A 24,709-nucleotide genomic window follows, 5' to 3' on the forward strand; every position below is an offset into this window, starting at 1 on the left:
AATCTTAACATAATGTTCAGTGCCCAACAAAGCTATGAATGCTTTGTTATTGGAAGGATTATACACAAAGGGAAGTCACCTGATGCATAAATGCCTCATATCCATATATATCTATCACACAGAGCCTGTTTCATTCCAGAAAAGTGCTTGGAGGCAACATCAGTGGAAGGCCTCTATGCTCTGTTTGTCGGCCCTTCAGGAGAACTGGTTGGCCACTTTGTGAAACAGTGGTATGATCCAGCAAAGGTCTTCTTATGCTCTTAATTTTCTGTGTCTCAAAAAAAAAAAAAACTTTGTGATGACAGCAAATAACACTGTAGCTCTTTAACTGTTTTAATAAAGTGAAGTCACTCTCAGGGCCAATACATCCTTCCTGTCAAATTCTTCAGTGCAAAGAACTACTATTTTGGTACTAGAACAGTACCATTTAAGAATACCAAAATCAGACTACACAGCACACTCTATTAGAATTTGATTCTTGCAGCAAACCACCAAAAGAAAATCTGTACCTGTAGGAAGCAATCCTGTTTAATAGCCCTAGAATCCTTATTAATGAACAAATTAAGTCAACGCTCCACAAACATTTCCTAAGCTCTGGGCAAAGAGGCATGATTGATTGCTGGGAACTGAATCCTGAGTAACCAAACTAGACAAACTCAGTCTGATTCCTATAGTATTTACACTGCCAACATAGTTCAACTGGCAGATAAAACCTTCAGTATATTCTAGAGTTCAATGCAGTGTGTATCTATCAGTCAGTTAACCAAAGGTTGATAAGGACTGTTGTAAACTACCTTGAGCTGGTTGATTGAAGAGTATCTGATGGTAGCCCCAGCATCCCCATACTTTCCTGAAACAAACAGTAGAAGGCCAGACTCTCGACTCGTTTTTTATGCTCTCAGACACAAAGGCATTCCAAATGATAAAATGAAGATTTGGGGAGACTGAACACCAAAATCTCAATAGTGCAGCAAATAAAACCTGCCCTCCTCTTAACTTGGGGATCTCCCTGGAAGGAAGCCAACCATCCTTGTATTTCTCCCTCCTGCGAGTTCCACAGCAATGCAGAGCCTTCTCTCTTGTGGGATTTAATGGCTTACCATCTTCAATTTTGTATGGGAGATTTCAAAATCTACCCCTTGGCAAGGAATTGCCTGGGTGGGAAGAGCTCCAGGATCAGAGGAGCTGTGGAACACAGGCAAGATAATGCTGCAGTTGTCTTTTCTTATGTTTTTATGTTCTTATGAAACGATTTCACATATGCTCTTCTATTGCTCCTACTATGACAAAATTCGATCAAAACTTTTAACACCCATCTTGGCAAACAAAACTGGAATATCTGATTCTGTAAAGGTGTCTTTTGTCTTGATTAATCACTCTCCATCATAATTGAGAAAGTGGCCAAATTTTTTCAGAGTGTCATAAAAGTGCGACATGACAAAACTAGTGGATGAATATTGTTTATGATTGTAACATAATTTGATCTATTGGGTGGAAAGCCATCATACAAATGTTTTAAATAAAATAAAATAAAATAAATACATCACCAGAATTTCCAGAAGAAGTGATCAGGTTGTAGGTGATGTGAAAGACCACTTCGTGAGACCCTGGAGAGCTGTTGCCTGTCATAGCAGAAAATACTAACCTTGATATACCAATGGCCTGACTCCATATAAGTGAGCTTAATGTGTTCATGTATGACCATTTGAGATCTATGGGCTACATCCCTACTTCACTGGGTGGTGGAGAAGAAAATTTGGTTTTTATACCCAGCTTTTCTCCACCTTAAGGAGTCTCAAAGTGGTTTACAATCACAATCCCTTCCTCTCCACACAACAGGCATCTTGTGAAGTAGGTGTGGCTGAGAGAGTCTGCTGCTCTTAACCACTACACAAGTTGGCTTAGGAAACTGATTAGAGTGAGAGTCAGCATGGGTGAGAGCCAGTGTGGTGTAGTGGTTAGGGCTGTCAATTCGGTTCGGTCCGAACTGAAAATCAACCGAATTTCCCCTGATTCGTTGCTTTTCTGTTCGGACGGATCCGAAGTCAAAACTGGCGGGCAACCGGGGGGGCTGAATTCAGCGAGTTCGGGAGTTCGCGAATAAATTCGGCCAATTCGGCCGTCAGTAAGCAGCATAACCGTCAGTAAGCAGCATTCTCCTCCCCCGGCCAATCGGTGGGCAAGCTGGGTCTTCTTCTGGCCAATCAGTCAGGATTGAGTACTGGAGGAATCAGCTGATGTGCGGCCCGGCCAGGGAGAGAGAGAGAGAGAGAGAGCGAAATCCTCGTGTGTGTGTGGGGGGTGCTTGTGCACATTCGCTCCTTTCTGTGGCTGCAGGGGGCGCATTTTTTGGGGTGCACACACAAAACTTTCACTGGAACTTCAGATGAAGCTTCTTAAGGTACCCCCCAAGTTTTGTAAACATTGGGTCAGGGGGTCCCGAGATATGGGCTCCCCCCTTTTTCTTTCCATGGCTGCAGGGGCGCATTTTTGGGGGTACAAATCCCAAACTTTGAGCGGAGTTTCAGACCAGTGTTCTTAAGATACCCCCCAAGTTTTGTAAACATTGGGTCAGGGGGTCTCGAGATATGGGCTCTCCCCCTTTTCCCTCCCCCCTTTTCCATTTATGTGGCTGCAGGGGGCGCTTTTTTGGGGATATAGCCCCCAAACGTTTAGCATAGTTTCAGTGAATTATTCTTAAGATACTACCCAAGTTTTGTAAAGATGGGTTCAGTGGGGGCAGAAATATCGCCTCCCCCCTTTTCTCTTTCCATGGCTGCAGGGGGCGCATTTTTGGGGGTGCAGACACAAAACTTTCACTGGAACTTTAGGTTAAGCTTCTTAAGGAACCCCCCAAATTTTGTGAACATTGGGTCAGGGGGTCCCGAGATATGGGCTTTCCCCTTTCCCCTTTCCCCTATTGGGATGAATGGGGCAGCCGATCCGATCCTGTGTGCATCTCTCCAGAGCAAAACGTTCCGTGCCTAATTGGAATCATCTTGGATTACAGCCCGTCCTGATGGAACAGAAGACAGCCACAGTAAGACCCCTTTGGGGGCTTTAATCTATAATTTTTCTCCTGTGTATGTGTGTGTGTGTGTGGGAAAGCAGAGTCTGTGTGTGTATGGGAAGGGAGCAGTTTCTGTGGGTGGGGGGGAAGCCAAAGGGGGCTTTCGTCGGTTCTGCCTGGGGTGTGTGTTCCCCCTCGAGTCTCTCGCTCCCTGGTTTGAGGGGGGAGGTTTCAGTTGTGTGTTGCAAAGGTGTTGTTTAACAAGGTTGTGTTTGCAGTTGTTTTGCTAATTTCTCCGCTGTTGTCGGGCTGGGAGCTTTGTGCGTGAGCGGCAAGCTCTGCTGAGAGATGCACAACATTAAGGGTGGGGGGGACCCCTTTCAGGGCCCATATCTCAGCCCCCCCTGACCCAATCTTTACAAAACTTGGGGAGTCTTTCAATAAATGTCCTTTGAAGCTCTGCCAAAAGTTTGGGACCTCTAAGCCCAAAAATGCCCCCCCAGAGCCGCAGAAAGGCGCGGTTGTGTTTTTAATGGCTTTATTCGGCCGAATTTGTTTCCGAACTTTGAATTCCCGCTGAATTGAACGGATCCGAAGTGGGGGAGTTCGGACTTCGGCATGTACCGAACCCACAAGGGCCAAATTCGGCCGAATCCGAACTGTACCGAATTTTTTTTTTGACAGCCCTAGTAGTGGTTAAGAGTGATGGACTCTAATCTGGAGAACTGGGTTTCATTCCCCCCTCCTCCACTTGAGCTGCGGACTCTAATCTGGTGAACCAGGTTGGTTTCCCCACTCCTACACATGAAGCCAGCTGGATGACCTTGAGCTAGTCACAGTCCTCTCTGAACTCTCTCAGCCCCACCTACCTCACAAGGTGTCTGTTTGGGGGAGAGGAAGGGAAGAAGATTGTAAACTGGTTTGATTCACCTTAAAAAGGTAGAGAAAATCGGCATATAAAAAACAACTCTTCTTCTAGTCTCTGAAATAAAACTAGATCAGAGTTTTGTGTATGGCTTTAAGTGATATTCTTGAATCAAAGGACTGAATTGGATGCTAATGCTTTTGGGGAATGTGATGCTAATTTACAGATCATTGTTGTCAGTTTGGGTATTTGATGAATCCCCTATGGTTCAGGTATATGTTTGCAAATAAACAGTAACCCCCCAAATGCCATAAGTCTCCAAAGTTCTCTCTTCTCAAGGAAATAACTTTGTGGAAAAGATGTTGTTAAATTTGTCATCCATGCTGGTTCAACTCAAAAATCCCCACACGCATCAAGCTTGTGAGTCTTTGTTTTCATACCATTTTCCATTTTGTTGCATCCATCCTTTCCCATAAAGGTCTGTATTTTCAGCATTGTTTGTGTGTCAGCCCATACAAATGATGTACATTGTCCATATAAATGGCACCATTTTGTAGTGTAAAAGAACCAAATGAATCATCAGTACAAATGACAAAAATCAGGAGACCGAAACCATTCGGCATGATAACAGATGAAAACAAAAGGAAACAGAAAAGCAGTGCATTTGCTCATTCCTACTTTGTAGCGGCTGTTCATGCAAATGATTTGTTTATTTATTTATCTTATATATACTCCACCTTTCTCACTGAGACATGGAGCAGATTACACTGTGTAAGTCAATACAATCGACAGGATGGAATATTCCATATACAATGTGCTAGGGTTTGGATTGTAGAAATATGAAAATAAGTAGAAATCTGAAACAGCGTTGAAATAAAGCTAAAACAAAGCATAAGCATTAACGTGATACATTAAACAATGCAGAAATTACATAGAAGGAGCATACTACGGCAATGGACAATATATACTATGAACAGTAATATAGTCTACAGTCCTTCTCTCTTCAACGAATCATCTTTCAGAACCATTTCATTAAGATTCCTATTACTTGTGTAAAAACAATCCCTCCTGAATAATTGTTTGACATAATTTACAGGAAAGCCAGGAGGAAGGGAGCCTCCCTGACTTCATTAAGCAAGCCATTCCATAAGGTGGGGGGGGGCATAATAAAGAATGCACATTTATGGTCAGTTGTTGATTTTGCCTATTTGCAAGGTGGCACCTGTACAAGGCCCGGCTCAGATGAGTGAAACTTTTGCTGTGGAGAATGGGGGGAGAGGTGATCCCACTGATACGAGGTACTAAGGCCATGAAGAGCTTTATATGTAATAGCCAATGCCTTGAATTGAGCCCAATAACTGATGGACAGCCAATGGAGTGACTGCAGAATGGAAGTAATTTGTATGCTCCACATACCTGCTGATAATAACCAAGTTGCAGCATTCTGCACCTAGAGCCTCCAAGATGACTTTGAGGGCGTCCTAAGTAGAGTGCATTGCCGTAGTCTAGTCTTTATATTACCATGGTCTGGATCCAGGTGGCCAGATTTGCTGTGCCAAGGTAGGGGGCCATCTTGCAGACTAGAAACGGTGGAAGAAAAAAAAAATTTTTTGCAGCTGCATTAACTTCCTTCTCTAGCAGCTCTGCTGGACCCAGGGTGACCCCTAGGCTCTTAATCAAGTCAGCAAGGATCAGCTGAACCCTGTCAAGAGTGAGAAGCACAATGTTCTTCAAAATTCGCTTTCCCAATTGGTTCCAAAGCTACAAATGATTTCTCCTAAAGGGTTTACATAGATGTTGAATAATGTAAGGGATAAGATTGCACCCTGTGGAATTCCTACACTGAAGATAGCTGGTCTCCAATGGCAGCCTTTTTAGTCTGATTAACAAAGAACAATTTAAACCAGTCTAAGGTACATTCCCTGATGTCTACATTCTGCCTTCTAAGGCTTCAACAGGATGGCATGATATACTGTATCGAAGTCTGCAGATAGATCCAGTAAGAGCAACAAAGAGGCATGGCCCTCATCTACATTCAGACAGAGGTCATCATTTAAAACCACCAGAACCGGCTGTGTTCCATAGTCCAGCCTGAAACCACAGATAACCACTCTGGGAATCCAGGAACAGCTTTTATGAACAAATATTCATATGTTGCCAAATTAGAGTTTATGTAAGTGACATACAAACTTACCACTCATTGAACAAAGTTTGAGCCTTTCCTCCAGCCTGAGGAGCCTTCCTCCAACACAAATGGCTCTTGTATTCCTTGGGCTGGAGGACACTCCTCCAGCCTAAGGTTGGATGTATGTCAGGATTTATATAAAACACACTCAACTTTCTAATTTCCACAGGTTGTTTCATAGATCACATAACTTAATGAGCAAGCATCATTGCCCCGTTGAACAGCCCAGCCTTTCCAAGTATGCAGTCAGGCCACTTAAAAAGGTCCCGCCATTTAAAAACCCACTGTGGTAGAAAAGCTTTTTGACTTCACTTGGCAAATACTTCAGAGTTTCTTTTTTTCCTTTTTTTCTGATGGTAAAACAAGAAAAATAGTGCCTGTTGCAACGATATAGGAGAACTATTAAGGAGGGGGGAAAGAACATATTGTTTTCTCATGCTCATTGCCAACAAAGGCTATGATAACAATTTACTTTGACCTTTGGAAGAAATACCAGTGCTAAAATATGACTAAGGATTGCACACTTTATAGTATCAATTTTTTTTTTTTTGGTAAACTTCTTTTCAGAATCAGGACATGAAGCATAAAAGCAGTCAGACTGGGGAAGGGAGGAAATACCATCCCTCATTTTTAAAAAACGGTTTCAAATTTTTTAGTTTCCAACTAGTTATTTGACATCCTTCTAGGTTTCATGGTGTTTTATCGAACCTTCTTAATGTTGATTAATTTGTATTGAATGTGTGTACTTTGTATATACTACATCTGCAGAGCTGGTATTACTAGGGCAATTCCTAGTGAATCTTTGAAGTCTGTGAGGATGGGGAGGGGGGAGAGGGAGAATAAGATTTACAGTGGCTAAGGATAGGGATTTCAGTGTCTTTATGGTATTCTGTCAACAATGTGGTGTAGTGGTTCCCTAAGGACAGGGAAACCTATATTGAAATCCCCACCTTGTCCTCAAGCGGACTGGGTGACCTTGTGCCACTACGTTTCACCCTAACTTATCATATAGATTTGTTGTGAAAATGAGGGAGAGGGGCATGTTGCTATGAACTCCATGGAGGAAAGATGAAACTAAATACTAATAAAATCTCCCAAGCTTGCAGCTGAATAATCAGTTAAGAAAATGTATGCAAATTTGTTTCATTTGCGTAATGAATACAGGTCACCAAAAAGCAGCTTTTATTTTCAGAATTTGGTTTGATGCAGTATGTTGATTTTTCTCCCTCCCACCACCCATGCAGATCACACGCACCTCTGAAGTGTTTTTGAGAACTGGTCAGGGGGCACCATTTCAGATTTTGTTGGGAATGGCAAAGAGGGGAGGAATATTGGGGAGGAGTAAGGTTGCCAGCTCTGGGTTGGGAAATACCTGGAGATTTTGGGGGTGGAGCCTGAGGAGGTCTGGGGAAGGGAGGGACTTCAATGCCATAGAGTCCAATTGCCAAAGCGGCCATTTTCTCCAGGGTAACTGATTTCTGTTGCCTGGAGATCAGTTGTAATAGAAGAAGTTCTCCATTCACCACCTGTAGTTTGGCAACCCTAGGGAGGAGAGAGTCACTGCAAGGCATGAAGGACTCTTCTAGGGTATATTCAAGATTAAATTGGGAAACAGGGCATTCTAAGAGCTTCCATTGTCAGAATTTCGTTAGGATATCAATAATTCTATTAGTGTTACTAATGCTGGTCAAAGACAAAATGATTTGTTCCTTTGGCATGCATATCAGGCATATATGCCTATTTAACATAACAATACTAATCTGATGTGTAAAAGAATGAACAGGAGGTCAAGAAAGGAAGACATTGCTGAGGAATATTCTGGAAACACAGGGCAGGGGAGGCCCTCTGATTCTTTCCAAATGATGCCCTCTGCAATTGGGGTACAAAAGCCCCCTTTCAGAGTCTTTCTTTTAGTTAACCAGTCTCTGCATGTAGTATTCACTGTGAAAGTGATAATCCTGCTTCAGCAAGCATATTATCAACCCTGCTTTTATTGAGGTAAAATAAAGGCACTTTTAGGGGACACTCAGTTAGTGGGAGGTGGAGGTTAAACCTTTGTCACATATCTTCCAGGGTGTTCGCTACTCCTTCCAGTTCAGTGACATCTGCACATTTAATGAGTAGTCTCTCCACCCCCTCATCCAGATCATTTATGAAAATATTGAAAAGTACCAGGTTAAGAACCAAGCCCTGTGGCACCCCACTGGACACTTCCCTCCAATGCATTGTGATTAATTGCACCAGACTTTTAATGGAGACACACATTCAAATGTGCATGCCATTGAAAGTATTATTGTGCAAACATATGGCATGAGATTAGGGTTGTCAGGCCCCTCTTCATCATCGGCAGTAGGTTTTTGGGGTGGAGCTTGAGGAGGGCGGGATTTTGGAGGGGAGGGACTTCGATGCCATACAGTCCAATTGCCAAAGTGGCCATTTTCTCCAAGTGAACTGACCTCTGTCGGCTGGAGATCAGTTGTAATAGCAGGAGATCACCAGCTAGTCCCTGGAGGTTGGCAACCCTGCATGAGATGCTCTTCCTAATGCACATCCATATTTACATCCATGTTCTTGATCTAGCAAATGACACATGTGGAAGCCAGCTTCTGCGTTGAGAGTGCCACAACTAAATTAGGTGCACGCATGATGGACAAAGTTGAAAGAGAGCCTAAATCACTCTTTCATCAGTCCCCCCTCCTCCGCATTATAAATTGTCAAATAAATCTGTCTGCAAAATCCCCTCCTTCACATCAGCTGTATGGGGCTCTCCCCAACGTTAGGGTGTGAAGTAGGCCAAATTGACCCGGGTCTCAACCAGATCGGGAGGTGAGTTGCCACAGCACACGAGAAAGCTTTTCTCCACTTTGGGTTGCAGCTCTTGCCCAACATGGATCTGGATCATTTGAAAGTGCAACAAAGTAATGGGCTTGCTGCCCTTTGCCTGACCTGCAATGTCCATTGAAGTAAAAAAAAAATGCCACACACCAGAGAATGGTTCGAATGGCTGAACCGAGAAAAAGAAAATTGTTTTCGCTTTTCATTTGACATGTAGTATTCTTCCTGCTTCCCCCAGAAGCCTGTTGCTTGAACGAAGCTGTTGATATGTGATTTACAGTGCAATCATAAATAGAGTCACGTCTTTCTAACCACATTGACATCAATGGGTTTAGAAGACTGTAATTCTGTTTAGGATTACATTGCATATTTTCCAGGAGTAAAGCTGAGGGGACTTAAAAGCCTAAACCTCAGTAATTAAAGCAAAAAATAATACTAATTATCAGCTCCACATGATTGCGAGGAAGATCAGGGAAGTTGCAGTGGGAATGTTTCTTAATCTACCTGCCCCCTTCAATTTGCAGTTGGCTCTGCAACAGGGGAAAGGACATGTATAGATCATCTACAGATGCTATATCTATAGGGTTGCCAATCTCCAGGTACTAGGTGGAGAACTCCTGCTATTACAACTGATCTCCAGCTGATAGAGATCAGTTCACCTGGAGAAAATGACTGTTTTGGCAATTGGACTCTATGGCATTGAAATCCCTCCCCTCCCCAAACCCCGCCCTCCTCAGGCTCCACCCCAAAAACCTCCCACTGGTGGCGAAGAGGGACCTGGCAACCCTTTATATCTATCTTCCTCCCAAAACTTCTTACTGGAAGGATGAGTTAGCTGGGGCTCAGGAAGAAGAAGCTAGACCTTCCACCTCTCCCAGGGCACATTTTCGGAACTCTAAAACTGCAACATAGAGACTGTATTAACATAGAGACTACTTTTTTTGACCTTCGGGTAGTGAATCCCCTCCCTTATTCCATTAGCCTTTAGTACAAGGTAGAAGGCTTGTCTGGAGGTCAGTACAGGAGGAATCATCAGGAGAATGCTTCCCAGCATTATTTAATGTCCTGTCATGTGACCTTGCCTTACCCTCCTGGCAAGGAGAGCTCCCCAGAAGGTGCAAAGATTTCTCATTCACTTCCCAGACTCTTACCCATCAATGGTCATTTATGCATGGTCGCTTTACCCTCTTTTATTCCCTGTTTCAACGATGATCAATTTTTTCAGTATGCACGTTACCTTGGAAGCTCAACACTGTTAGCTGAATGGCTCCTTTAAATGGGGAAATTAGCTTGAGCAATCGGAAACTACAATATTTATACAGTGGGGTACAACCAACTAGAGCCCGTTATCTGTGACCTTTGGAATGACGACAGAGGCAAAAGGATTCCAAATTAATAGTGTTTATGTAGTCAAGCATTCAATGGTGCAACACAAACATTCAGAGATTCTAAGAAATCAAAAGGTAGTAGAGCAAGGACGGATGCCAATGTGGCAGGAGATTGTTGGTGGGGAAATACTTCACCTTTCCAGTAGAGGAGTTGTCCCAAGTTCCAGTAGACTAAAACATCAGAAAATAAAGAGAGAGCGAGGGCAAGGGTTTCCCATAGACTCGGCCAGCGAGGCGGGAGGGAGCATGGTCAGGCTGCGCAAAACCCAAACCAACAGAGTAACGGCAAAGATGCCAAGGAAAGACCTAAGGTACCATTATGACAGTGGGCTACCCCAGATATACTGTTTCTCTGGGGGCGGGGTGATTGGATTACCCCTCCGAGGTTCCCAGGTGACAAAAGATTTAATGTTTGGCTACCAGGGTGTGCAGGTTGGAATTTGGAAATCTATTCTAATTCTAGTGGCTTGTGCAATCCAGGAGGAACTGGGAGATTCTCGCTGATGGGCTTAACGATCCTACAACAAAATGCACGATCATAATAATGTCCAGAGATCGCGATTTCACATAGCTGGAAGAATGAGTCATCGTTATCTTAATGTCTCTGAATGGCTTAGCTTAAGCAGTTCGATGTTGCAAGGGAGGGGCAATGCAGATGCAGGCTACATGCTTGTGCGCTTTCTCTGACATGGCTTCTGCTGGAACGGAGGTGACCAGGAACATGGCGTCTCTCAGGCTCTCTGGAGGTTGCTCTGGCTTCGGTCTCTCAGCTGCCGGCTGCTCGGAACACACAGGAGCGGTCGTGTCAGTTCCGCTGGCGCGTGGGCAAGCCTTCCCTGTAGCGTTTAGGGCAGGCGTGCGGCTGGAACAGGGCACACATGTATACTGTTTACGGATGCCATGACCAGTCTGGGAGATAGGCAATCCATTTGCTTACAACACTGTGTCAATGCAAAATGAACCTGGCTTTTCCTATTCCCCTTCTGGCCTGAATTAAACCATTCACTCTGGCTCATTCCAGTCACAGAGCTTGCATACTCTGTTCTCGGGTTGAGCTTCGCCCCACCCTTTTCCAAACCCCTCTTCAAGGCAGCATGCAGATAGCCAAACAGGAGAAACACAGAAGATTGGCTTCTCTCACAGCCAATCATGAAGCAGTGTGTAAAGAGGCAGGGATTCAAGTGCATTCTTCTACCTTGGAGCTCTTTCTGAGCAAAAGAAAGGCTTTTTTAAAACGAGGCTTGTATTTCTCTCCCCCCTTCTTTCAGATTGCTCTGTTTTTTTGTTCTTAAAATGCCTTTTTTATGCGGCAGTTAGGTCTGGGGGGAAGGAAATCTTCTCTCAGGGTGAGTACTGCAAAGTCAGTCAATTACAGAGCAGCATTTAAAGGGGTGGGGCTTGATTTGAACTTGGGAGACTACTTTTCTGTATTCATGCCTCCATTAGCACACAGTTTTGTCCCTGATCATTTCAGCCAATGCATACAGTTTCCCCCAACCCGGGTTACTTTGATCCTGGCTGAAATGGGGAATAAAGGAGGTTAAAGCGACCATGCATAAATGACCAAAATCTTTCTGTTCTAGAGGCAGCTGTTTTTCCCTGAGTGAAGCCGTTGAAGCCGCCTTTCTTCGCCAACAGCTTTTGACAATCTGAGCATTTCTTCTGAAGGGCGAAGGTAGCAGCAACATTGTTGCAACTCACCCAGCTCTCATGCTGATTGGTTGCATGTGAACCGGCCTTTCTGCTATCATGAGGAGCAGTTTAAATAGGCCTTGGTAAGGGAGCTGATATGTACACTGGCATTAATGCATCATTATTTCCAATATTGTTACCGAAACTGCTCTTTGATTGGGGAAATTAGCATGAGCAGCTGCACTAATTTATTTATATAGCGGAATCACCCAATGTATACCAGGTGTTGTTTTCAGTGAATCTCAAAATAATGACAGACCAAGGATTTCAGATTAAAAGTGTTTATATATTCATTCATTCAGTGTTGCAAATACATACATACAAAAAACTAAGAATAAAAAGGAGGTAGGACTAGAGACGTTTCTAGTCATTGATTGGGATGTCGTTGATTGGGTAATACTATACCGATCTAGAAGTGGAGATGTCCAAAATCTGTGGCTTATAGGTACAAAATAAAATATAGCGGGGGATGGGAGAGGGATGTACCGGAGCCTTGAGCCAGCCAAGTCACTGGAGGAATGTGTGTGGAGCTCTGCAAAACTCAACACACATGGTAAAAGGAGGGAGAGGTAGGACAGAACCAAACTGCCTTGTCGGGGAGGGCAAAATATACCCTTCTCTGGGGGTGGGGGTGGGTTTAGATTCCCCAGATGACTCCTATCTAAAACAATAGGGATCAAAGACTTTGGCTACAGAGATCAGGCAGAGTGACAATTTGTAAACTAAGCTGGCACCAATGATTTGCACATCCCCGGGATGGCTTGACTCAATCTTCTCATGTTCACAATGCTTCAGGAGGGTGTGAATCTCTACACTCCAGGGATGCGGCAGAGGAGTTCTTCCTAGCTGTTAATGCAGATTGCGGCGGATGTTTTTCTCACAGGATACTGGGGGTGGAATGGCAGGAGAGGGCGATGTGATGCTCTCGCTTCAGTGTTATGGCTTCCCTTTGGATCAGGAGACAATCAGGATCATGGCTTCCCTTTGGCTGGTTCTGCAGGGGTGACCCGGGCTCTTGTCCTGGACAGCCTGGTAATGCAGCAGAGCGCTAGCCCAGGGTGGCGGACTATTAATGCTTAGACAGTACAGTGAGTCTCTGAGGTAGTTGCCAAGACCAGGGCGGAAGGTCAGACAGAGCATGTGGCAACAATTTGCAGCTTAATATCTTAGCCATACATGATATCAAATGCAGTTATTTCCAGGAGTTGCATTCATTAAACAAGAAAATAGTGAATTAATGCTAAATTATATCCCAAAGCCTTGGCAGGAATCTATTTTATGATCATGTGGGGAAACAAAATAATTTGGACAGATGAGAAGGTTGGAGTAATTTTTGCATCTTCTGTTGAAGGAAATAGTGTGTTAGCTTTTTTTTTTTAATTTGCTGATGCATTGTCTTTGCACCAGGGAGAAACTAACTGCATGGGAAATAATTTTTGGAGTTGTGCATAGCATGTGCCCCCTCCCCAACAAAGAATTCAGCAAGAAAGAGGATGCTCTGGTCTTTCATTTTCAGGTCTGTGATTTAGAATCTGTAAGCTCACTGGACCGAGGAATACATCTCTGCAGAAAACTATTATTGAAGCGCTTTGTCACTGAAGCATAAAATGCTGACATTGGATAGCATTATCTGTCTGATGATTTCATATGTTTGGCCCACTGGAATCTTCCCCATTTGTTCAGATGACATGCACGACACTCCCAATTTCCAATGGATTATGGTATATACAGAATGATTGGTGTGTTTTAAAAAAAATGAAACTCAAAGCACACAGAAACCCAGTTTTCAAATAATATATTGAGCTGCTACAACGTTTTTTCCCCTTCCAACTGCAAGACAAACTTTACATATTCATTGCTAAACATCATGTCAGCTGTCAAAAACTACTTGTGTCCATGCAAAGGGTCGTACTAGTCCCATAGATTTGTGTGTAGGGTAGGGTTGCCAACCTCCAGGTGGTAGCTGGTGATCTCCTGGGATTACAACTAATCTCCAGCCGATAGAGATCAGTTCATCTGGAGAAAATGACTACTTTGGAAGGTGGACTCTATGGAATTATACCCCACTGAGGTCCCTCCCCAAACCCCACCCTCCTCAGCTATGCCCCAAAATCTTCATTTTTTCCCCAACCCAGAGCCCACAACCCTAGCATAGTGGAAGTAGGGTTGCCAATCTCCAGGTAATAGCTGGAGATCTCTTACTATTACAACTAATCTCCAGCTGATAGAGAACAGTTCACCTGGAGAAAATGGCCACTTTGGCAATTGGACTCTATGGCACTGAAGTCCCTCTCCTACCCAAACTTCGCCTTCCCCATGCTCTGCCCCAAAAACCTCCTGCCAGTGGCAAAAAAGGGACGTGGCAACCCTAAGAGGGAGGAGTGTCTTTAAATAGCTGACATATATCCTACCAACTATGCTAGCACTTCAGGACATGCTTGGCTTGGATTTTTCAAGGACGACTGGTGTCTGCTCACCAGTTCCCTCCTCCTTCACCTCTAGGGTTGCCAACCTCCAGGTACTAACTGGAGATCTCCTGCTGTTACAACTGATCTCCAGCCAATAAAATGGCCACCTTGGCAACTGGACTCTATAGCATTGAAGTCCCTCCCCTCCCCGAACCCCTCCCTCCTCAGTCTCCACCTCAAAAACCTCCTGCCGATTGCAAAGAGGGACCTGGCAACCCTATCCACCTCTGCTGATAGGTGGTGGTGTGGGCCTTGGCTCAGTTACTCAAAGAGGACCCAGAGAGGGGGAAATTTGCTTCTTATGGGGTCTCCAGCCAGATAAACAAAGGATCTTTGTCAGTCTATATGGAGGTTTTATTCCTGCACAATATTCCGAAGAGAAGGAGTAACAGAGACCAGCTGATTCACACTAAACGAAATATTTATTTACTAGCTCTCAGACATACAATTAGAGGCAGACCAAAACGGCAAACCCTTAAGACCACGAGTACAACCACAAATACAACCACAAGAAACACCAAGGATAAAACCACTCTCTACCTCTCAATAAACACACGCACATACACACTAGGAGGATGGGGTGAGAATGAGGGGAAGAGACAAGGATAGGGAGGGGAGGAGTTACAGAAGGGTAATAGTACCTGATCTGAGGTGAGTGAAAAGTGGAGGATCATGAAGAGTCTGTGAAGCAGAAGTTTAAGGTGGCAGACTATTGAGGAGAGAAAGGGGAGTCTGGGAGGCAGTTGCAGGCATATCCAGGTAGTGGGGAAACTGGGCACACTTTTCACTGACCTGGGCTAGTCCTTTTATGGGGGAAATTTTTATAGTTTGACATGGGAACCTACTTTCCCAGCAACACGATTGGATCAAGAAAGTGAAGTTTAAATTTGACGAGGCAGTTTGACCGCAACTGCCATCAAAACCTGGTGAGAAGATTAGGAAGTAACACCTGACATTCCAAGGTGGGAAAGTTTTAGCATATCAACCGAGGAACCTGGTGTGAAACAATAGTATAACTGTCTCCTTGATGGCTCATCCTGGGTTGATTGAATGTTAGACTGCTTGGATGGATTGGAGGTGATACTTCGAGGTTGCCCATTAACTGGAAATGGTTCATATGGCTTTGATGAAGTACCCCTTGAAGCAAGGATATGATCATCTTGTGCATGCCTTGGAGCTGAGAGGTGTGTAAATGCTTTATGCATTCTGCCTCTGTGCTGGAATGTTCTGTAGACATAGCAGACCAGATGCACCCTCTGAAACTTATACAAGGAATCCCCATCGCACTTAGGCTTTGAAGGGGGCGTCCTTCAAAACAAACTAAGAGGAGATCAAATTGGGGTGCCTCAACTGAGGTGAGGATAGTGGCCTTACAGCTGGGTCTTAAGTGACCCCCTGCATGTCTGGCTCATATAGCCACAGGACCTGCTCAGCTAGGCATGTCCCTGGGCCATTTTAACTTACCAGCCCAACCTGTGCACGAGTGTTCACAAATCCATGCATTGTCCTTTATTTCATTCCTGGAAAAAACACAAGAGGAGAAAGAATACAGTGCCTTTGTATGTAGGCCTTCCACTTACCCACTGGAGGTGGGTAATTACTAGGCCTCAGCTCAAATTTTATGCCCCGAGGAATTGAGAAGGAGAGAAAAATGGTCCCCACACAATGATGCTCTAGGAATTTCCCGCAGTCTCTGTAGAGATTAGGGGAGACAGTAGGGTTGCCAGGTCCCCCCTCACCACCAGCAGGAACTTTGTGGAGGCAGGGCTGGAGGTGGTGATCCACATGTGCAGCACACGTGCAGCGTTATGACATCACTTCCAGAATTACCCCTGGAATTGCTGGCATTCTGTGGGATGCTCTAGCATTGTACTCCAAAAACTCTATGGAAACCATAGGGTTTGGGGGGGGGGAGAATGCTCGAACATCTCCATTGCGATGTCAGTGCTTCCAGGCTAAACCTGGAAGTGACATCATGATGGTGCGCGTGTGGATCACTTCCCCCCCTTTAGAGGGCCTGCTTCCACCCACTGACCAGCTGAAGGTCGGTGGGCAGCCCAGTTAATTGACAGGCAATTGCCCACCATATCTGGGCAAATGGGAAGCCTAGAAGGCAGCCTAGGTTGACACCTGGAAATGACATCATGTCCTCCCCAAATAGCCCCTTACCCAGGCACTGCCCCCAAATCTACCAGCATTTCCTAAAATGGTTTCGGGAACCCTACATTATCTTATTGTAATTTGGCAGGAGAAAGAAGGGCCACAGGCTTCAGATATGAGAAATTTCCACCTAGTTTGCGTTTAGGTACTGGATATCTTCAGACAGCAACCCCTACTCATGTGATTGAATGTTTATCCACAGGGGGGAAATCACGCAGAGTAAACCAGAAATATTGTACCCTACCTTCTTCCTAATATGCCAGCTTAGTAAATACAGGGATTTTTACTAATGTGGCAGTGAGGGGCCTATGCTGTGAGGTCTTTAAAGGTAATAACCAGCTATTTTTATTTTCCGAAAGCAAATAGGTAACCAGGGGAATACAGCATAAATATGTTCATAATTTATGGCAATAAGCACAACCTTTAAACCTTCTATTGCACAGCAGGAAATGCTTCTTTTAAGGTGATGTAAGGCCCAGGCTAGCCTGATCTCGTCAGATCTCAGAAGCTAAGCAGGGTCAGCCCTGGTTAGTATTTGGATGGGAGACTACCAAGGAAGTCCAGGGTTGCTATACAGAGAAAGGCACTGGCAAACCACCTCTGTTAGTCTTTTGAAAAAAAAAAGGGGTCGTCATAAGTCGGCTGCAACTTGAAGGCATTTCACACACACAAGGCATATGTAAAAAGCATCTAAAAGACAACTTCCCTGAAATATTGTTTCTTCTTCATATGCACGTGTTCCTGTTTACTTTTTTCATTAGCTGATTGATGCTTATATGCAAAAATCAATTTCTTGAATATGCTAATAATTTCTGACCTTCCAGAAGAGATAAGCAGTATATTATCTTGCAGGATTACATTTCAGTATACACATGAGAGAGAGAGAGCACCAGCATGGTGTAATGGTTAAAGTGTTGGACTTGGATGTAGGAAACCCAGGCTCAAATCCTTGTTCTGCCATGGAAACTTTTCATTTCTTATTTATTTTAATTAGATTTTTATTCCGTCCTTTCCCAACTGAGGTCGGTCTCAGAATGATACACATCCAAGCAATATTCCAGTTAAGAACAATTAGAATAATAAATAGTTACAAATTAAAACCTATAGTATCCCAGAATTAAACAGCTTAAATTAATCCTATAATATCCCAGAATTAAACACATTTTCTGGGTGACCTTGAGCCAGTCACACTCTCTCAGCCTCGACCTTGGCAAGTATTTGGATAGGAGACCTCCAAGGAATACTAGGGGCATGAGGTTGACACAGGCAATAGCCTGTGAACATCTGTTGCCTTGAAAACCCTACAGGGTTGCCATAAATTAGCTGTGACTTGACAGCAAACACACATACACACACACACACACACACACTATATACACATGCACATGAAAAATACAAAAAAAAATTCCCACAAATTCCATCACTAGGTAAACCTGAGCCATGAAGTAAATCAGGAGGGGCCAGATTCATCTATAAAACAAGAAGAGAAAACTAATGAGGGGATTATTTGCTTTTAAGATGGAAACGCCATACAACCACATGGCTGAGAAACAGCAAGAAGGTCTAGCTCAAGACCCAAAATAATAAAACTTTTAAACATTATTTTCATTTAAAATACTTTAATTCTACAGGTTCAATTTGTGGCATCTCCAGTTGTAGGATGCTGCCACTTAGAATAGACGATATTGGCTAGAGAGACAAATTGTTTTATAGTTACACATTTTTGTGCTCATTTCGTGCACATAGTCAGGATGATGAAGAAGAAGAAGAGTTGGGTTTTATATGCCGATTTTCTCTACCACTTAAGGCAGAATCAAACCGGCTTACAATCACCTTCCCTTCTCCTCCCCACAACAGACACCCTGTGAGGGAGGTGGGGCTGAGAGAGTGTGACTAGCCCAAGGTCACCCAGCTGGCTTCATGTACAGGAGTGGGGACTCAAACCCGGTTCTCCAGATCAGAGTCCACCGCTCCAAAGCACCGTTCTTAACCACCACACCATGCTGGCTCTCCTACACCATGCTGAAAAATGGGAAAGAGCTGAAGCATATATAGTCATCTCAGAAACTGCCACAAACTGAAACAGAAATCAAATTATCTGAATTCCAGAAGCAGTTTCAAAGTAGCCTCTAAGAACAAAACCGACATCCCCATTTATTTAAATTGTGTTTACAGTCTTGGTTGAACAGGAAGCAAAGGAAAGTAGTGCCAACTGCCAAACAATACAAGCTGATCTCCCTTCCCTTTCACATCCTTTTATGAGAGTGGCTGTACATGCTGCCAGGGGTCCTAATTTATAGACTGGATTAATTAAATGATCAAAAAAAATCTTAAATTTAACTGTCTAGGTGAAGTTCGTACCTGTAGGCCAAACTGATTAAGGCACTCAGGCATTTTCCCCAGTGTCAACCACAATTGGCTCGTTTCAGATATCAAGGAAACCCTCCTCTCAGGAAGTGGCTTCTGTTTGTATTATGTGAAGCAACCACAACTCCTGATACCTCTGAGAACTTAATCAGGCCATTAAGGAAGCAAAGCTTCCCAACATGTAACTTTGGGGAAGGTTAGGCAGCATACATATGCAAGAAGGAAAGGCAACAGGAGAAACAGAACCTATTCTGCTTTGGACCCTGCTAGCATGCTGAATTGCTTTTGAATTAAACCCAGACACCACTGGCCATTGAAGAGGGGGGCAGCTAAACTCTTCGTGCCCCTCCACTTGAATCCTGAATACATTTTATCAGAGAGAGTGCCATGACGCATTCGCTTACAGTAAGACGCCGCCGAGCTCCTCACCCTTCAGAATTAAAAGACACCAGAATTCCAACATCAGATTCGCTCAGCTCATGTGGATCAGCAGTTGCCGTTGTAATAAACCCTTAAGTGAGAATCCCCCTCCCACCCCCCTGGAAATCTTTTTTAGAGGCAAACATTGAGGTTTAATAATCTAAGGATTAGCACTTAGTCTGTTATGTGAAAGGAATTAAATGTTAAACTCCTGCTGCAGATAGCTCCAGAGAAAACTTCAGTGCTCTATTTTCCCAATACTGTGCCAGCAATACCTTGCTGGCCATAGAGATGAGTTGCTGTTATTTTTAATTAACAACAGATACTATTTATTTTGTTAGTGCAATGAATGTCCTTAGTTTTCACTTGCCAACATGCAGAATTACATTTTCACTGTTGTTCAATAAGTGTCTAAAAGATTTCTGAACTATTAGCATGAACCTGCTCAAAATAAAAGGATGTGGATGGCTACATACCACTATATATGGTACATACACGGTTCAATCAATTCCTTCAGACCAAGAAGGAAGCACATTAATCTGATATTTTGAACAAAACACAGAATCATGTGTGATAACAATAAGGAAAAATGGTAAGAAGTAAAGAATAATGGGCTGGATGCAGCAGCCTGCTCTGGTAAAGATCACAAATGTTTCCCACTCCCTCTACACACACCAGCAGTTCCTTGCAACCTGATTTCCAGGATTACGAAACCATAGTCATAGAGTTGGAAGGTACCACCAGGGTCATCTAGTCCAATCCCCTGCACAATGCAGGAAATTCTCAATCACTTACCCCACACACCCAGTGACCCCTAACCCATGCCTAGACGATGGCCAGGATGCCCTCCCTCTCATGATCTGCCTAAGGTCATAGAATCAGCATTGCTGAAGGATGGCCACCTAGCCTCTGGGGAAGGAGAACTCACCATCTCCTGAGGAAGCCTGTTCCACTGAGGAACTGCTCTAACTGTTAGAAAATTCCTCCTAATGTTTAGACGGAAACTCTTTTAATAAAATTTCAACCTGTTTTTTTTCTTTGTAAGTCAGTAGTCTGCTGTGAAGAGAGGGGAGGGGCAAAATTATTCTCCCTCCCTCTTCCATCAGTGCAACCCCATCCCCCTTCTTACTGCGTCCCCCAGATCAACACGGCTATTACCCCATGTGGCTTCTGTGGCCCCATGAATCAACTTTCCTAGGGTTGGGAGTGACCCACTGCTAAACATTGTGAGTGACAGCTATAATCATTTCATTTATTAAATTTATACCCCATCCTCCCTGGTCAACGCTGGGCTCAGGGCAGCTTAAGGTAAGAAGAAGAGCTGATTTAATATGCTGACTTTCTCTACCACTTAAGGAAGAATCAAACCGGCTTACAATCACCTTTCCTTGCCCTCTCCACGACAGACACCCTGTGTAGGGCTGTCGATTCGGTTCATCCCAAAACGAAAAACAGCCGAATTTTCCTCGATTTGGCGGTTTCTAGTTCGGATGGAACCGAATTCAAAAAGACGGAAAAACAACGAGCCGAATTTGGCGAGTTCGGGGTGATTGCCAAATAAATCCAACAAATTCTGGGGCTCCGAATCAGCAGCATAACCGTCATTTAGTAAGCAACTAGCAGCATTCTCCCACGGCCAATGGTGGCCAAGCCGGGTCTTCTTCTGGCCAATCAGTCGCGGTTGAGTGCGTGAGCCCAGCTGCTGCACAGCCCGGGGAGAGAAAGAGAGAGTGTCTGTTTATGTGTGAGAGAGATCCCCGTGGGGGGGGGGTGCACGTGCACATTCGTGCCTTTCCGAGATATGGGGCCCGGAAAAGGTCCCCCCCAAAATCACCCACAGGAATAAAGGCATTAAAAACACATTTGCACATTTCCGCAGCTCCGGGGGGCATTTTTGGAGGTAAAGGCCCCAAACCTTCAGCGTAGCTTGAGGGTACCCTTCCTTCAAGAACCCCCAAGCTTTGTGAAGATTGGGACAAGGGCCCCCGAGATATGGGCCCCGGAAGGGGTCCCCCCAAAAATCGCCCACAGGAATAAAGGCATTAAAAACACATTCTCAACTTTCCGTGGCTCCAGGGGGGCATTTTGGGAGGTAGAGGTCCCAAACTTTCAGCGTAGCTTGAGGTGACCCTTCTTGCAAGAACCCCCAAGTTTTGTGAAGATTGGGTCAGGGGGTCTCGAGGTATGACCCACCCATCTGCCCATTACATCCTTTAAAAACACATTCGAGTTGGGCCGTACCATTACCCCGGCCCGAGGGTCTGGTCTGGTGGTTGCCTCGGCAGTTGGGCCATACCATTACCCCAGCCTGGGGGTGTGGTTGCCTCGGCAGTTGGGCTGTACCATTACCCCAGCCCAGGTGTCTGACTAAAAGGCAATTAATCCCGTGTTATGGGGTCCCCCCATCCACCCATTGGAATGAATGGGAGCAGGCAATCCTTAATGTGCATCTAGAGAGCAGCAAATCCAAGGCAAAACCTCCCGTGCCAGAGAGTATGTGTGTGAGAGTCTGCTAGAATCGTATTGGATTACTCCTGAGTCCTCCCAGTCCCTGCTCCTGATAGAAGAGAAGACGACATCCACAGTAAGATCCATTTGGGGGCTTTTCTCTATAATTCTCTATAATTTTTTTTCCTGTGTGTGTGTATGTGGGGGGGGAGATTCTCTGTGTGTGTGTGAGAGAGAGAGGGGGGGGAGCCAAAGGGGGGTGGGTTTACCTGTTCTGCTGGGGGGTGGGTTTGATTGCCTCTGTGTGGGACTGTGCTTTCTACTGTTTTCACCGGTTGCCAACTTCATGTGGAATTAACTGTGGGTCAGTGAGTCTCTCTCTGGCTGGTTCCTATTGTTTCCAATGGGCTGTGCAGCCGCTCCTGTTGTTTCGAATGGGCTAGCCTGTCATTCGTCGTAGTACATCCCCTATAATGTATTTCAGTGGAGTCAATGCAAATCAACTGACATTCTCCTCTCCCATTATCTTCAATGGGCTGGGCAGCCTCTCCTATTGCTTCCAATGGGCTGACTTGTCATTTGTTTTAGTACATTCCTTTTCGTGGCTTTATTCCAATGGGCAGATGGGGGGACCCCTTCCGGGCCCCATAACTCAGGGGCCCCTGACCCAATCTTCACAAAACTCGGGGGTTCTTGCAAGAAGGTTCCCCTCAAGCTACGCTGAGATTTTGGGACCTCTACCTCCAAAATGTCCTCCCCAGAGCCACAGAAAGCCGCGAATGTGTTTTTAATGGCTTTATTTGGCCAAATTTCCCCCTGAACTCAGAACTTGGCGCCAAATTCCACGGATCCGAATCGGGGGAGTTCAGACTTCAGCATTTCCCAAATCAAAATGGGCCGAATTTTGCCAAATCTGAATTTTACCGAATTTTTTTTTTCAACAGCCCTATTATGAACTGTGATCACAAGGTGAAGACTTCCCTTCTGTTGAAAGGGTAACAAGGCTGAGCATGTTTTCTATTTATGAAATAGGGAGAAGGGCAATTTCCAGTTTTTTTCAGTGGGATTCCCTCAAAACCCAGCATTGGCTTTATGAGGTCTTAATGGACTGTTGTGAGAAGGAGAAGGTAGGGAAATATCTGTTACCACGAGCACTTTCTACTTGTGGTAGAGCCACCATTTTTAAAGAAAATAACCAGTAGGAGAAACTACAACATAAACTTAAAATATATGAACTTCTATTGAAAGTATGTTAACAGCCCCAAGAAAAGTTGATTGGTGGTAAATAGTGGTATATTTAGATATTGATTTCTCACATAAATGACCTAAAAAAATCTGAAAATGAATCACCTTATTTTTCTTTAATAGCTACAGAGCAGTAATTAAATACAACAGATTCTCAGAAGCTGTGATAGTTTTAGGGCTTTAGCTCATTTTGAAGAATTGTTAAATGGTTCTACAACTCAAATATGCATGTGCACACACATACACACACAAACATACAAAAAGGGTTGGATCCACAACAAAAAGGCCAAGGTAGCTGCTTGCAATAAGTCAAACTTATTATATAAGTTCCCAAGAGCACCCTGACCCTCAGATAGTGTTGCCAGGTCCCCTCCTCTCCATTGGCAGGAGCTTTTGTGGGGCAGGGTTAGAACAATTGCATGTGTGTGCCTATGTGTGTGATGCGATCACGTCACTTCTGGGTTTGCCCTGGAAGCACCACATTGCTGCGGCTCCTTTGTCACTCAAACTCCAAAATGCTTGCATTTTGGGAGTTGACTGCTAAAGCGGTTGCGGCAATGCAATGCTTCCAGGTGCAAACTCAGAGGTGACATGATTGCATCGCACACTGCCATGCACACATGCATACTGCCACACATGCATGCAATCCCCAGTCTGGAAAAGCCTGGTGGATTGGTGAGCAATTGCCCACCAAAACCACCCACCTGTCAACCTTACCCCCAGAATAGGCTTGGGCGGCACCAAAAAATAAAATTGGTAAATTTGGAGTTCAGGTTTATTGGGCCCGAATTTTTTGGGGAAACCTGAAAATAAGCTGAAAATAAGCCTGAATGAGCCAAAAATAAGCCTAAAATACTCAGAATCTGACTTTGTTTCTTTTTCTTTTTTGCACAAACACCCACTAGCAGATATGTGTGTAGGAAGAAATACAATATCTTTTTTGGCAAAATAGATTGAGGCATTCCTCTAACATTGCAAAAAGTCCAAGGACATTCCACAGATTCTGGATGAGCTAATATTGCCCAAAGAATTGTAACATTGTCATGTGAAGTTGCTAAATAGAGCATAAATAAAGGGTGATAGAGTAGGGCAATGACATGACTTGAAGGAATTCACACATGGACCATCCTCAAATGATCTCTTCTGCACCATATTGTCAGCCATATCCATACACACAGACCAAGTTGCGAGAATCAGATGGCAATTGATGCAGATTGAGGCAGCATGAATAAATTCCCAATCATCTGACACATCCAAGATTAATAACAGTTTGTCAAAAAAAATCCCACATTTGACTTAATCAGTTACATAATAACTTTCGATAACAAAATGTCACCTAGATTGAAAATTTCCTACCAGCCCCTTGAATATAGCTTCTTATGAGTGAAACTTGGTATTATAAAATGGACATTTGAGATGTAACCATTAATCTGGCTTGTTTGTTTTGTGGAATCCCTTTTTTAAGAAGTGGTCAGATATCTCCATGTAGTGCTAATTTGTCTTAATTTATATATTGGATCATCAAGAGACCTTCAAAAGAAGGTAGAGAATGTCTTCAAGATTAAAGGGCCATAACTACTAATGGAGCCATGCACAGAAACACAGTATCACTGTGACTAAACGTAC

This window comes from Euleptes europaea, chromosome 10 (genome assembly GCF_029931775.1).
Source record: "Euleptes europaea isolate rEulEur1 chromosome 10, rEulEur1.hap1, whole genome shotgun sequence".
Lineage (NCBI taxonomy): Eukaryota > Metazoa > Chordata > Lepidosauria > Squamata > Sphaerodactylidae > Euleptes > Euleptes europaea.